Here is a 14,154-nt window from a genome sequence, read left to right on the forward strand (position 1 = left end):
GGCAGTAATTAATAGCCTACCAACAAAAACGCCCAGGACTAGACAGATTCATGGCCGAATTCTACCATAGGTACAAAGAGGAGCTGGTACCATTCCTTCTAAAACTCTTCCAGCAGTAGAAAAAGAGGGACTCCTCCCTAACTCATTTTATGAGGCCAGCATCATCCTGATACCAAAACCTGGCAGAAACACAGCAAAAAAAGAAAATTTCAGGCCAACATCCATGATGAACTTTGATGTAAAAATCCTCAATAAAATGCTGGCAAATAGAATCTAGCAGCACATCAAAAAGCTTATCCACCATGATCAAGTGGGCTTCATCCCTGGGATGCAAGACTGGTTCAACATACACAAATCAATAATCCATCACATAAACAGAACCAATGATAAAAAAACACATTATTATCTCAATAGATGCAGAATAGACCTTCAACAAAATTTAACATCCCTTCATGCTGAAAACTCTCAATAAAGTAGGTATTGATGGCACGTATCTCAAAATAATAAGAGTTATTTATGAGAGACCGACAGCCAATATCATACTGAATGGGCCAAAACTTAAAGCATTCCCTTTGAAAACCAGCATAAGACAAGAATGTCCTCTCTTACCACTCTTATTTAACATAGTATTGGAAATTCTGGCAAGGGCAATCAGGCAAGAGAAAGAAATCAAGGGTATTCAGTTAGGAAAAGAGGAAGTGAAATTGTCTCTGTTTGCAGATGACATGATTGTATATTTAGAAAACCCCATCGTCTCAGCCCAAAATCTCCTTAAGGTGATAAGCAACTTCAGCAAAGTCTCAGGATACAAAATCAATGTGCAAAAATCACAAGCATTCCTATACACCAATAATAGACAAACAGAGAGCCAAATCATGAGTGAACTCCCATTCACAATTGCTATGAAGAGAATAAAATACCTAGGAATACAACTTACAAGTGTTGTGAAGGACCTCTTCTAGGAGAACTACAAACCACTGCTCAAGGAAATAAGAGAGGACACAAACAAATGGAAAAACATTCCATGCTCATGGATAAGAAGAATCAATATCATGAAAATGGCCATACTGCCCAAAGTAATTTATAGATTCAATGCTATTCACATCAAGCTACCAGTGACTTTCTTCACAGAACTGGAAAAAACTACTTTAAATTTCATATGAAACCAAAAAAGAGCCTGTATAGCCAAGACAATCCCAAGCAAAAAGAACAAAGCTGGAGGAGGCATCACACTACCTGACTTCAAACTATACTACAAGGCTACAGTAACCAAAACAGCATGGTACTGGTACCAAAACAGATATAAAGACCAATGGAATAGAACAGAGGCCTCAGAAATAACACCACACATCTACAACCATCAGATCTTTGACAAACCTGATAAAAACAAGAAATGGGGAAAGGATTTCCTATCTAATAAATGATATTGAGAAAACTAGTTAGCCATATGCAGAAAACAGAAACTGGATCCCTTCCTTACACCTCGTACAAAACTTAACTCCTAATGGATTAAAGACTTAAATGTAAGACCTAAAACCATAAAAACCCTAGAAGAAAACCTAGGCAATACTATTCAGGGCATAGGCATGGGCAAAAATTTCATGACTAAAACACTGAAAGCAATTGCAACAAAAGCCAAAATTGACAACTAGGATCTAATCAAACTAAAGAGCTTCTGCAAAGCAAAAGAAATGATCATCAGAGTGAATAGGCAGCCTACAGAATGGGAGGAAATTTTTGTAATCTATCCATCTGACAAAAGGTTAATATCCAGAATCTACAAGGAACTTAAACACGTTTACAAGAAAAAAAAAAAAAAACCATCAAAAAGTAGGCAAAGAATATGAACAGACATTTCTCAAAAGAGAAATTGATTTATGCAGCCAACAAACATATGAAAAAAAGCTCATCATCACTGGTCATTAAATTAAATGCAAATCAAAACCACATTAAGATACTATCTCACACCAGTTAGTTTGGCAATCACTAAAAAGTCAGGAAACAACAGATGCTGGAGAGGATGTGGAGAAATAAGAACACTTTTACACTGTTGGTGGGAGTGTAAATTAGTTCAATCATTGTGGAAGACAGTGTGGTGATTCCTCAAGGATCTAGAACTAGAAATGCGATTTGACCCAGCCATCCCATTACTGGGTGTATACCCAAAGGATTATAAATTATTTTACTATAAAGACACATGCACACATGTGTTTATTGTAACACTATTTACAACAGCAAAGACTGGATCCAACCCAAATGCCCATCAATGATAGACTGGGTAAAGAAAATGTGACACATATATGCATGGAATACTATACAGCAATAAAAAAGGATGAGTTCATGTCCTTTGAAGGGACATGGATGAAGTTGGAAACCATCATTCTCATCAAACCTAACACAAGAACAGAGAACCAAACACCACATGTTCTCACTCATAAGTGAGAGCTGAACAATGAAAACACATGGACATGAAGGGCGGGCATCATGCACTAGGATCTGTCAGGGGCTGGGGGGGCTGGGGGAGGGATAACATTCGGAGAAATACCTAATGTAGATGATGGGTTGATGGGTGCAGGAAACCACAATGGCACGTGTATACCTATGTAACAGATCTGCATGTTCTGCACATGTACCCCAGAACTTAAAGTATAACAAAAAATTAAATTAAAAAATACATATATATAATAGTCATGCAATCATCATATCAGCTATGGTTATCAGGTCCATAACTCACTGTGTGTGTGTAGGCATCAGTCAATGTAACCATTCATCTTTTAAAACACGGGAATTTTTAAGACTTCTGTCTTTGAACGTAATTCTATGTCTGTGTCTCTAGTGCACAACAGTATCCAAGTTCTCCTGGGTATACATCCCATTTATATTTTCTACTCCTCCTGGCATTTTGGTGTGGCCACATAACTGAAATCTGCCTAAAAGAAAGGGAGTAGATGTCATCTGTGCCATTTCTAAAAAAGGCCCTTAAAAATATTCTAAAAGCGTTTCTCCCTTTCTCTGTCCATGCACTAACAGGGAAGAGAGGGTTCTCAGGACACAGAGGAAGGGGAAACCTGGAGGTGGAAAGAGCTTGGGCCCAGAATGGTAGTGCCCTGCAAAGCCCCAGACCCTGCTATTAGCTACGTCAGGCTGATGGGCCAGGGACATGGCAAGGCATTGAAATTCTGAGGTCATTCACACCAGTTAGGGTGTTCCAAAGAATATACTCCATTTCAGCAAATGTCTTCTACATTGTACTTATTTACTTGCCCAGAAGTGGTAGGAAGAACCATTCCATTCTTACATCCCTAGCATGTAGCACAGAGCTTGGTACAGAGTAGATTCTCATTACATGTTTATAAATGAATGAATGAGTGAACATGGAGAGAGAAAAGCAAAACTTCCAAATACAATGAAATATGCTTTTCCATCTGGTATTTTTAAAACACAAATCTTTACTGCATGTTTTATGTCCACAGTTAAAGGGAGTTGTTGATAATAACATTGAACAGTTTTTAGCTTTTTAAAAAATTAATAAAAATTGCATATATTTGTGGTATGCAACATCTGGTATCTTTAAAACACAAATCTTTACCACATGTTTTGTGTCCACAGTTAAAGGGGGTTGTTGATAATAATACTGAATAGTTTTTGGCTTTTTAAAAAATTAATAAAAATTGCATCTATTTATGTTATGCAACATAGTGTTTTGAAATAAGTAAAAATTATAACTTTGTTTTCCAAAATCACCTTTCTCCTCTCAAATTGTAACCATGAGGGAAGGAAACATTTGTCTTCTGTGCAGAGGCTCTTTGTACACAAATAAACGCTGTTCTTCTTCGCCTGCCATCAGGGATCATGTCAAGGGACGGCTCTCATCACCTCTGCTTCTCTGTCGATGTGAAACACGTGTGAGGCTGGAAGCTGCCAAACCTGAGGGAGCCTGCATTCCTGTGCCCTGTCAGTGGGGCTTCACTGTGACTTCCCAAGCAAAGCACTGGGGGCCTCTCCAATTTCACTTCCTGTGGGCTTGTTCTTGCAGGCCAGAAGGAAGCCAAACACTGCCTGACAGGGAGTGCAGGGCCATGAGATACAGCTGGGCCATCCTCCCTGTCGCTGGGCAAGGACACCAGTCTCCAGGTCACAGAGAGCAACTCTCACTGTTTTTCACTGTGGGGATTTCTTTGGATCCTTTCCTCAGATCTTTCGTTAAGCCAGCTATTAAACACCACCACCAAAAGTAAATAAATGAAAATATCAAATTGACTTTGGAAAACATTATCTGCCATGAACTACCTCTGAGTTAGCCTCGTTCAGCTCCTTTTACTGTGCTCAGTATGGGGAGGCATGAGGAGTACATGGAGGTTCCCAGGGCTGCCCTGAGAACCTCAGCTTTCCCCTTCACTAGCTTCATGGCTGTGACCCAGAACTTATCCTTTCTGAGTCTCATTTTTCTTATCAAAAAAAAAAAAATGAGAACAGTGAGCAAAGCATTAGGATTGTGTTGGAAGGGGAATATGAGAAAAAGCCTGGCAGATAGACAATACCTGTTATCACACTGAGAGCCATGTGTCTTGGTAAGACAGGAGGGAGCACAGGCAGTTGGATCTCATTTCCTGCCAGGAGGAAAGGAGCCAAGACAGCTCATCCAGGGTCACTGAGGGTCTGAGTCTGTTAGCCAATGAAGCCAGAGCTGGAGCAATTCCTGCCTGGTAGTGCAGTGCCATTTCTATGTTGTCTTAGCAAAAGCATTCCCACTGCCCAAACCATCTGTATGTTCATTCCTTCGGGTGACACATTTCTTTCCCAGCCCTAAGTGAGTGGTACCCAAAAAAGTATTACTCCACTGTCCTCAATAGCACCTCCACATCCAGCCTGTCTCTATCATAGTCCCATTGTGCCAAGTCCTTGGCCAAGGGCACAGAGGCAGCAGGGGACCGTAGCGCTTCCTCTTCTTCTTAAAAGAACTTTAAAAAAATGGCAATATCCGGCCGGGCGCGGTGGCTCAAGCCTGTAATCCCAGCACTTTGGGAGGCCGAGACGGGCGGATCACGAGGTCAGGAGATCGAGACCATCCTGGCTAACACGGTGAACCCCCGTCTCTATTAAAAATACAAAAAACTAGCCGGGCGAGGTGGCGGGCGCCTGTAGTCCCAGCTACAGGGAGGCTGAGGCAGGAGAATGGCGTAAACCCGGGAGGCGGAGCTTGTAGTGAGCTGAGATCCGGCTGCTGCACTCCAGCCGGGGTGACAGAGCGAGACTCCCGTCTCAAAAAAAAAAAAAAGGCAATATCCAAAGGAGGGGTCCTAAACACCTCACGAGAGTCCAAGTTGCTCCCTGTGCATTGGTCTTTCTCATGCTATAAAATCTAAAGGAGCAATTAAGTGCTTAGTTGCCTCAAAAGCTGAGCTTGCACATCTCAGCCGTGCTGTGCTCCCAGTGCGAGGGCCCCTGCTTGTGGTGCTCCCTAAATGACACAGGCCTTCCCTTTATGAAGTGTGTCATCCCAAGACTCCTGCAAATTGGTGATTCCTTCAATTCTGGAGTTCAGTCTATCACATAGTGTTGCTAACCACATCAGAGCAACTGCTTGAACATTATCTAAGCTAAAGTGATAGGGTCTTTTGAAAAGTATGCACCAGTACCCTGATGGGCAGCCCTCCAAAGCCAACCTGAAAACAAGAACACAGCAAGACCCATCCCTCTCTGTGTCTCCAGCAAAACGGGTGTCCCAAAGATGTCATGTGCTCCATCCACGATCTACAAAGCCATGCAGAGTATTTATAAGAAGCGTGGGGTATTGACCTTATGTTCTGCAAATCACTGCACGGTCTCCCGTGCAATCGAGTAGTCAGCTGTTTAGTTTTGTAAATCTGCAGCAGAGAGACTTGGGCTGTCCTATTGCAAAATGAATCCTGTTGCAAAGTCCAGGAAGAAGATACTAGAGCCTAGGGTTGACAAAATTCATTACAGTTATTTCATTCCATGTTAAAAGTATCAAATAAAAAGTGAGACAATTTTATTAATTTTCACATGTGATACTTAGCTTATCTTCTCATTAAAGATATATATCTTAATTAAAAGCTGTTTAAGATGATATGCTGTGCTGATTTATTCCACCCAAACAAACAAAACAAATATTTACTAACCATTTGTTTAATGTGTCAGGAGCCTTATTCTATACTTTACATGTTATTTCATTTTATCATCACAAATAAATCATGATATCACAAATACTGTTCTTTAGAGATTACTATGTGCCAAGCCCTGTACTGACGTCTCTACATGTATTATTGGTTCATTTTATTGTCATAACCCAGTAAAACTGTTACTACAGAATGAATAACCCTAATCTCAAAATCCAAAATTTGAAACTTTCTGAGCCCTGACATGACATGTGTAAAACTCCACACCTAATCTCATGTGATGGGTCAACATACACAAACTTTGTTTCATGCACAAAATTATTTAAAATGTTATATAAAATTACATTCAGGCTATGTTATAAGGTGTACATGAAACATAAGTCAATTTTGTGTTTAAACTTGCGTCACTTCCCCAAGAGATCTTGTTATGTACATTCAAATATTCCAAAATTTAAAAATTCTGAAACCTGAAACACTGATGGTTCCAACCATTTTGGATAAGGAATATTCAACCTGTATTATTATCCTCATTTGTCAAATGAGGAACTTTAGGAACAGAGAAGTTCAGTAACTTGCCCCAGGTCACGTAGTCGGCTCAGAGCTGGGATTTTCACACAGGAGCCTGGCTCCCAGGTGTATAAGCTCTCCAACTGCAGCTGCCTTCCCTAAGAAGTTCCCAGCACAGCCTCTGGCAAAGGTAGTGGCCTTCAGGACTTTCCACAGAGGGACTTATTTCTTTCTTTGCCTTCTCACTCTGTGCCATGTGCCTGAAAACCAGAGACTGCATTTCATAAAAGTTGCCTGACTCAATGAAGGTGTGGGTAGGTATAATTATTCTAATTTTGCAAGAAGAATTAGCTCTGAAAAACTAAGTCAGTAAGGGCAGAACCACTCAAGATTCAATCTTGGGCCACTGTGCATCTAACATCTGTGATGTTTAACCTGCCTCAACAACACATACTCCTGTCTGCCACATGTGCTCATACCTTTGCTATAGAATTTTCCTAGCATACGTTATTATTGACGTGTTTGCAAGGCATTATCTTTAATTCACCTGGGATTATTCTTCAGGATAGAGGTCGAGGGTGGGAAGTGAGGGTCATTTTGTCTGTCTGGGCAACCCCAGCACCCCACTGTTTCTGACAAATACAAGGCACCCAGCAATGGTTTGTTGAATATATGACAAATGAGAGAGTAAAGGATAACTTAATAATAATGCCTTTATTTGCTTCTCTAAAACAACCTTTTCTTTGTTTTTTACAGAAGGCTACAGTCAGCAATGAGATCATTTTTATTCTATCACTATTGCTTTTGCTTGAGAAAAACATTAACAAGTATCTCCTTCCAGAAATCTTGCAGATCAATTTGTTTAGTCATGAGGGCTCAACAGCCATCTGTTACTCAGCTGCAGGAGTTGTTTATTCATACTTTTGCCCATTCATCTGTTTTGTGTTTCCTTTTGTCCATATCTCACTTAAGATAAACAAAATCCTGTCAGTGTGTGAAGAAAGCCAAGCCTCCGAATCTGCCTGTGCGGAGAACAAGGGTATTATTTGTCAGAAGGACAAAAGAGCCGAGGGTGGAGGAAAGAATATATACTTCCTGTGCTTGAAAAGTAGAAGGTCATTGAACATTACTAATTATGGAGTCCTACTCATGTCTGACTTTAAAGTGCCCGCTGGGTTATTTAGTAGTATAAGATGCAGTCATTCCAGTCCTGCAAACATTTCCAACACTATATCTGCTTTTCACATTATTTGTAGAACTTCTCATTTTTTCACCTCAGCAAAAGATTTTTCTTCTCTAATTCAGAGAACAAGATCATAGACATAGACAGGCTTTCTAATGAAAGAGATAACATTCTCCTACCAGCTCAGAAACCATGGGAAAGACATCATTACTTGTTCTTCACCATCTTCTAATGAGAATTTCAAATCAGTTCCCTGTCACTAAATTTCTTAAGTGACAAAATTTCCCATCCAAATTGGCTTAATCATAATGAAATTCCATGTACCTGAAAACTCCAGAGTTAGGATGGAATTCAGAAAACTCTTGATCAGAATTTACATGGTTTCTTCTGCCTTTCACTCCTCCTGGCCTCTGTATGGGATTTCATTCTCATGGGTCTCATACCATGGTAAGATGGAGGTGAGGGCTTCAGAGATGTGTTTACGGCTACGCTACAGGAGAAAGGATTACCCCTTTCAGTTCCAGAAGCTGCAGCAAATATTTCATTCTTGCTCACTGACTTTGATGGTGGCACAGGCCCATTCTCCAACCTTCCATTTAGGCCAGAGGAAACCAAGAATCTAACTGGTTTCCTTACAATTTTTGGACCTTTTGGTCCTGGGATTTGGGACCAGAGAAGTGAGTCCACTCTACTGGAACCACAAGTGGATCCCCAGAAGAAAACGTGGAGCTATTAACTCAAGAAGGGCAGATAGTGAACAGATAGTTAACTGACTGAAGGTACCTGCATCCTGTAGAAACTTATTCAGCCACTGAGTCGCAGCCAAATTTTACCAGAGGTGAAAAGAGGAGTTGGTACCATTCCTTCTGAAACTATTCCAAACAATAGAAGAGGAACTCCTCCCTAACTCATTTTATGAGGCCAGCATTATCCTGATACCAAAACCTGGCAGAGACACAACAAAAAAGGAAAATTTCAGGCCAATATCCCTGATGAACATCGATGTGAAAATCTTCAATAAAATACTGGCAAACAGAATCCAGCAGCACATCAAAAAGCTTATCCACCACGATCAAGTTGGCTTTATTCTTGGGATGCAAGGCTGGTCCAATGTATGCAAATCAATAAATGTAATCCACCACCTAAACAGAACCAATGACAAAAACGACCTGATTATCTCAATAGATGCAGAAAAGACTTTTGATAAAATGCAATATTTCTTTATGCTAAAAATTCTCAATAAACTAGTTATTGATGGAAAGTATCTCAAAACAATAAGAGCTGTTTATGACAAACCCATAGCCAATATCATACTAAATGGGCAAAAGCTGGAAGCATTCCCTTTGAAAACCACCACAAGAAAAGGCTGCCCTCTCTCACCACACCTATTCAACACAGTATTGGAAGTTCTGACAAGGGCAGTCAGTCAAGAGAAATAAATCAAGGGTATTCAGTTAGGAAAAGAGGAAGTGAAATTGTCTCTGTTTGCAGACAATATGATTGTATATTTAGAAAATCCCATTATCTCAGCCCCAAATCTCCTTAAGCTGATAAGCAATTTCAGGATACAAAATCAGTCTCAGGATACTAAATCAATGTGCAAAAATGGCAAGCATTCCTATACACCAACAATAGACATACAGAGAGCCAAATCATGTAGGACCTCTTCAAGGAGAACTACAAACCACTACTCAAGGAAATAAGAGAGAACACAAACAAATGGAAAAGCATTCCATGCTCATGGATAGGAAGAATCAATATCACGAAAATGGCCATGCTACCCAAAGTAATTTATAGATGCAATGCTATTCACATCAAGCTAACAGTGACTTTCTTCGCAGAATTAGAAAAAAACTACTTTAAATTTCATATGGAACCAACAAAGACCCCACATAACCAAGACAATCCTAAGCAAAAATAATAAAGCTGGGAGCATCATGCTACCTGACTTCAAACGACACTGCAAGGCTACAGTAACCAAAATAGCAAGGTACTGGTACCCAAACAGATATATATACCAATGGAACAGCACAGAGGCCTCAGAAATAACGCCACAAACCTACAACCATCTGATCTTTGACAAATCTGACAAAAACAAGCAATGGGAAAAGAATTCCCTGTTTAATAAATGGTGCTGAAAAAACTAGCTAGCCATATGCAGAAAACGGAAACTGGACCCCTTCCTTCCACCTTATACAAAAATTAACTCAAGATGGATTAAAGACTTAAATGTAAAACCCAAACCCATAAAAACCCTAGAAGAAAACCTAGGCAGTACCATTCAGGACGTAGACATGGGCAAAGACTTGATGACTAAAACGCCAAAAGCAATTGCAACAAAAGTCAAAATTGACACATGGGATCTAATCGAATTAAAGAGCTTCTGCACAGCAAAAGAAACTATCATCAGTGTGAACAGGCAGCCTACAGAATGGGAGAAAATTTTTGCAAGCTACCCATCTGACAAAGGGCTAATATCCAGAATCTACAAGAAACTTAAACAAATTTACAAGAAAACAAACAAACAACCCCATCGAAAAGTGAGTGAAGGATATGAACAGACTCTTCTCAAAAGAAGACATTTATGCAGCCAACAAGCATATGAAAAAAAGCTCATAATCACTGGTCATTAGAGAAATGCAAATCAAAACCACAATGAGATACCGTTTCACACCGGTTAGAAAGGTCATCATTAAAAAGTCAGGAAACAACAGATGCTGATGAGGCTGAGGAGAAATCAAAACGCTTTTACACTGTTGGTGGATATGTAAATTAGTTCAACCATTGTGGAAGACAGTGTGGCGATTCTTCAAGGATCTAGAATCAGAAATACCATTTGACCCAGCTGTCACATTACTGGGTATATACCCAAAGGATTATAAATCATTCTACTATAAAGACACATGCACACATGTGTTTGTTGCAACATGTTTTACAATAGCAAAGATTTGGAACCAACCCAAATGGCCATCAATGATAGACTGGATAAAGAAAATGCGGCACATATACACTATGTAATACTACGCAGCCATAAAAAAAGAATGAGTTCATGTCCTTTGTAGGGTCATGGGTGAAGCTGGAAGCCATCATTCTCAGCAAACTAACACAGGAACAGAAAACCAAACACTGCATGTTCTCACTCACAAGTGGGAGTCGAACAATGAGAACACATGGACATAGTGGGGGAACATCACACACCAGGGCCTGTCAGGAGGTGGGGGATAAGGGGAAGGAGAGCATTAGGACAAATATCTAATTTATGTAGGACTTAAAACTAGATGTCGGGTTGATGTGTGCAGCAAACCTCCATGGCACGTGTATACCTATGTGACAAACCTGCACGTTCTGCACATGTATTCCTGAACTTAAAGTAAATTTAAAAAAAATAAAAGAAAGTTACACACACACACACACACAGACACACAATTTTGAGTGATAACATTATAATCACAATAATATATATGACCTGATTTTATTAAAATAAATGTATTTCCACATTAAATTATGTCTGTTAATACAAAATAATTGGGGGAATATAACAGAGTACCACCCCTGCACTATCCATTTACTTCTTTGTTCTCCTTCTTCAGAAAACAAACAGAAAACTGAAACAAGAAGAAAAAATGCTATATTTGTTTTCCAAGGCGTATTGCCACCAGTGCTAAATGCACATTCTCTGTCTCCCTGCTTGACATGTACAGCCACTTGTCCAAGTTCTGGCTAACACTGTGAGTAGCAGCATAGTGAAATGTTAAGAAGTCTTTCCAAAGTGAAAGTGGTGGACTCTCCTCTTCCTTCTTCCTTTCTATCGGCTGGAATGAAGAGGATCTGGCTACACCAAAGTTGCCATGGATAAATGTGTCCCGAGTCCCTAAAAATTGTGGCGTTATCTTCAGTCCTCTATGACCACCTCCAGATTCCTTTTGTGTGCTAGTGAACTATATTTCTATCTCACTTAAGCCAGTGTAATTTTGAAAGTTTTGTAGATGTCATCATTGTTTCGGACAGTATTATACACAGTGATACAGATCACATACTAAATTTTTACAGTAGTTTCCGTAAGGGGCAATCATGGAAGAACAGATTGGAAATGAAAATTAATATTGTAAGTAAAAACAAAATTGAAAATTGTTTCATCTATTCCCACATTGTGGAATTATATATTTATATTTGTATAGCATATAAATAATATAATATAAAATTTATAATATAATATAGTGTGGATTTGTAAATAATGGTCAAATTGGACTTCATTTTAAAATGATAAGTTCAGAGAACTGTATTTTGGTATAAAAGTTTGATCAAGGTTACTGTATCTCATGTCCAGTGAATAATTTGAGTCTTAGTTATTAAGCAGGATTCCTTGTATATAACAGTTGGACACAGGCACGAAGGGCAAGGTCCCTGCCTGCAAGAATTGCAAGTGTCAGATGAAGACAGATAGGAAAGCAAGCACTTGATAAAGAGTGGGAAATATGCTACTGTAGAAGCAGGCTCAGAGTTTCATGACTGCACTGCCTCTGGTCTTGGTTAGTTAAGAGACTTCCTGAGGATATAATGTTTCTCAGGGCATTGAGGGGGAGGAACAGGAGGGGTGAGAGAGGAAAAATAAAAGAGAGTAAAGGAAAGTAAGTGCAGAAATTGTCCCTTTAGAATAAAGTGCGTACATCTTTGATGGATTAACAATGCAATGAAAATAGAAAAATTTGATTTCACCTAAATTGTCCATATCCTTAACCCTCCTCTAAATGATAGACCTGTCTTGGCCCTAGAATAGCAGAATAGCAAAGAAGAGAGAGTAAAACTGTGAAGGTAGTATAGAAATATTATTTCCCAAAATAAGTTCCTAAATTTGAATTTCTTTTCAGATTGGGAAACTGATAGTGGTATGGAATATGATTTTGGCAGTCACACACAAAAGAATCACATTTTTTTCCTCTGTACTGACACCTCAGCTCTCTCTCTGATTTAATGCTGCTTTATACCTCAGAGGTTCATGCAGCCTCAAAATGAACAGTGTTGTGACTTTTGTTAGGATGATCTCTTTGGAACACAGACCTGAGGAGGTCCTATGCTTGAGAAAGGCTGTGAACTCCCTTAAAGTGAAACAACAGAAATCTATTAGTTATTATTAAGAAACCCACTCTCTAATAAAAAGTTGGTGCTGTAACATACACAACCTTGCAGCAGATAAGATTCCAGATCAGAGTCACATATAGAAAGTACAACAATGCCATATGGATTACAACCACTTCCTTCCTGAATTCCAAATGCTGCAGGGCTTGGAAAACTCGGAAGCCTACGGGGATGGGCAGGTAGTGCAGATGACTGACAGGTGGGAATGACAGAAACATCAACCAGTCCTGCGACTGTCTATTCAACTAAGGGAGAAGCGACTTACTCAGCTTCAAGAGATACGACCACACAGCAATGCAGCTCAGTTTCCAGAGCTTGCCTTCAAAGACAAGCTAAATGAGATTTTAATGCGGATTATCCTCTTTTTTATATTAACTGTCATAGGCTCTATCAGGCCATATGTTGCCACATGCAATCTCTGCAAGGAACAGTGGCAACATCAACTTACACAGGTCGAAGATCCCTCAGTTGAATGCTTGAGACTGGAGATGTTTTGGATTTGGGATTTTTTAAGATTTTTGAATATTTGCCTAAACATAATGAGATATCTTGGGGGATGGAACCCAAGTTTCAACACAAAATGTATTTATGCTTAATATATACCTTTTACTCATACACTAATTTTGTACAATATTGTCAGTAATTGTGTGACTGAGGTAAATTGTGTGTGCATTGAACCATCAGAAAGGAAAGGTGTCACTCTCTGTGTGACCCATGTAGATAATCTGTGGTTATTTGGCATCACCATCATTCCTGCTGAATTTAAATGTTGCTAATAAGTAATTATTTTCTCACACTGATTCACACATAAGTACACAATACTAAAAAACATGATATGCCATTCATACAGTGAAAAAAATATCATGTTGAGGGTAACTGAGCAGCACAGTAGTGTCACCAGAATACCCGTGTCAGCTGTTCTGCAACAGTAACAACAGACACCGCCAGGCTAGATGGCTAAATGGCTAAATGGCCAAAAGGCTTTTAAAAACGTTTCCTCCAGAGTCATCTGCCTCATTAACAACATGTATTTTTCTTGAAGTCTCTCTGATTTTATAAACGGGCATGATTTCTTGCTCCGCTATGAATGCACATTGCTCTAATTCTTCAATAAGCCCATCACACGTTTTTCCCGTGTCATCTACGGCCACTTTTCCTGCAGTGTTAAAAACATCATCTTCATTGTCT

The sequence above is a fragment of the Piliocolobus tephrosceles genome, chromosome 7 (assembly GCF_002776525.5).
Source record: "Piliocolobus tephrosceles isolate RC106 chromosome 7, ASM277652v3, whole genome shotgun sequence".
In the NCBI taxonomy this organism is placed as follows: domain Eukaryota; kingdom Metazoa; phylum Chordata; class Mammalia; order Primates; family Cercopithecidae; genus Piliocolobus; species Piliocolobus tephrosceles.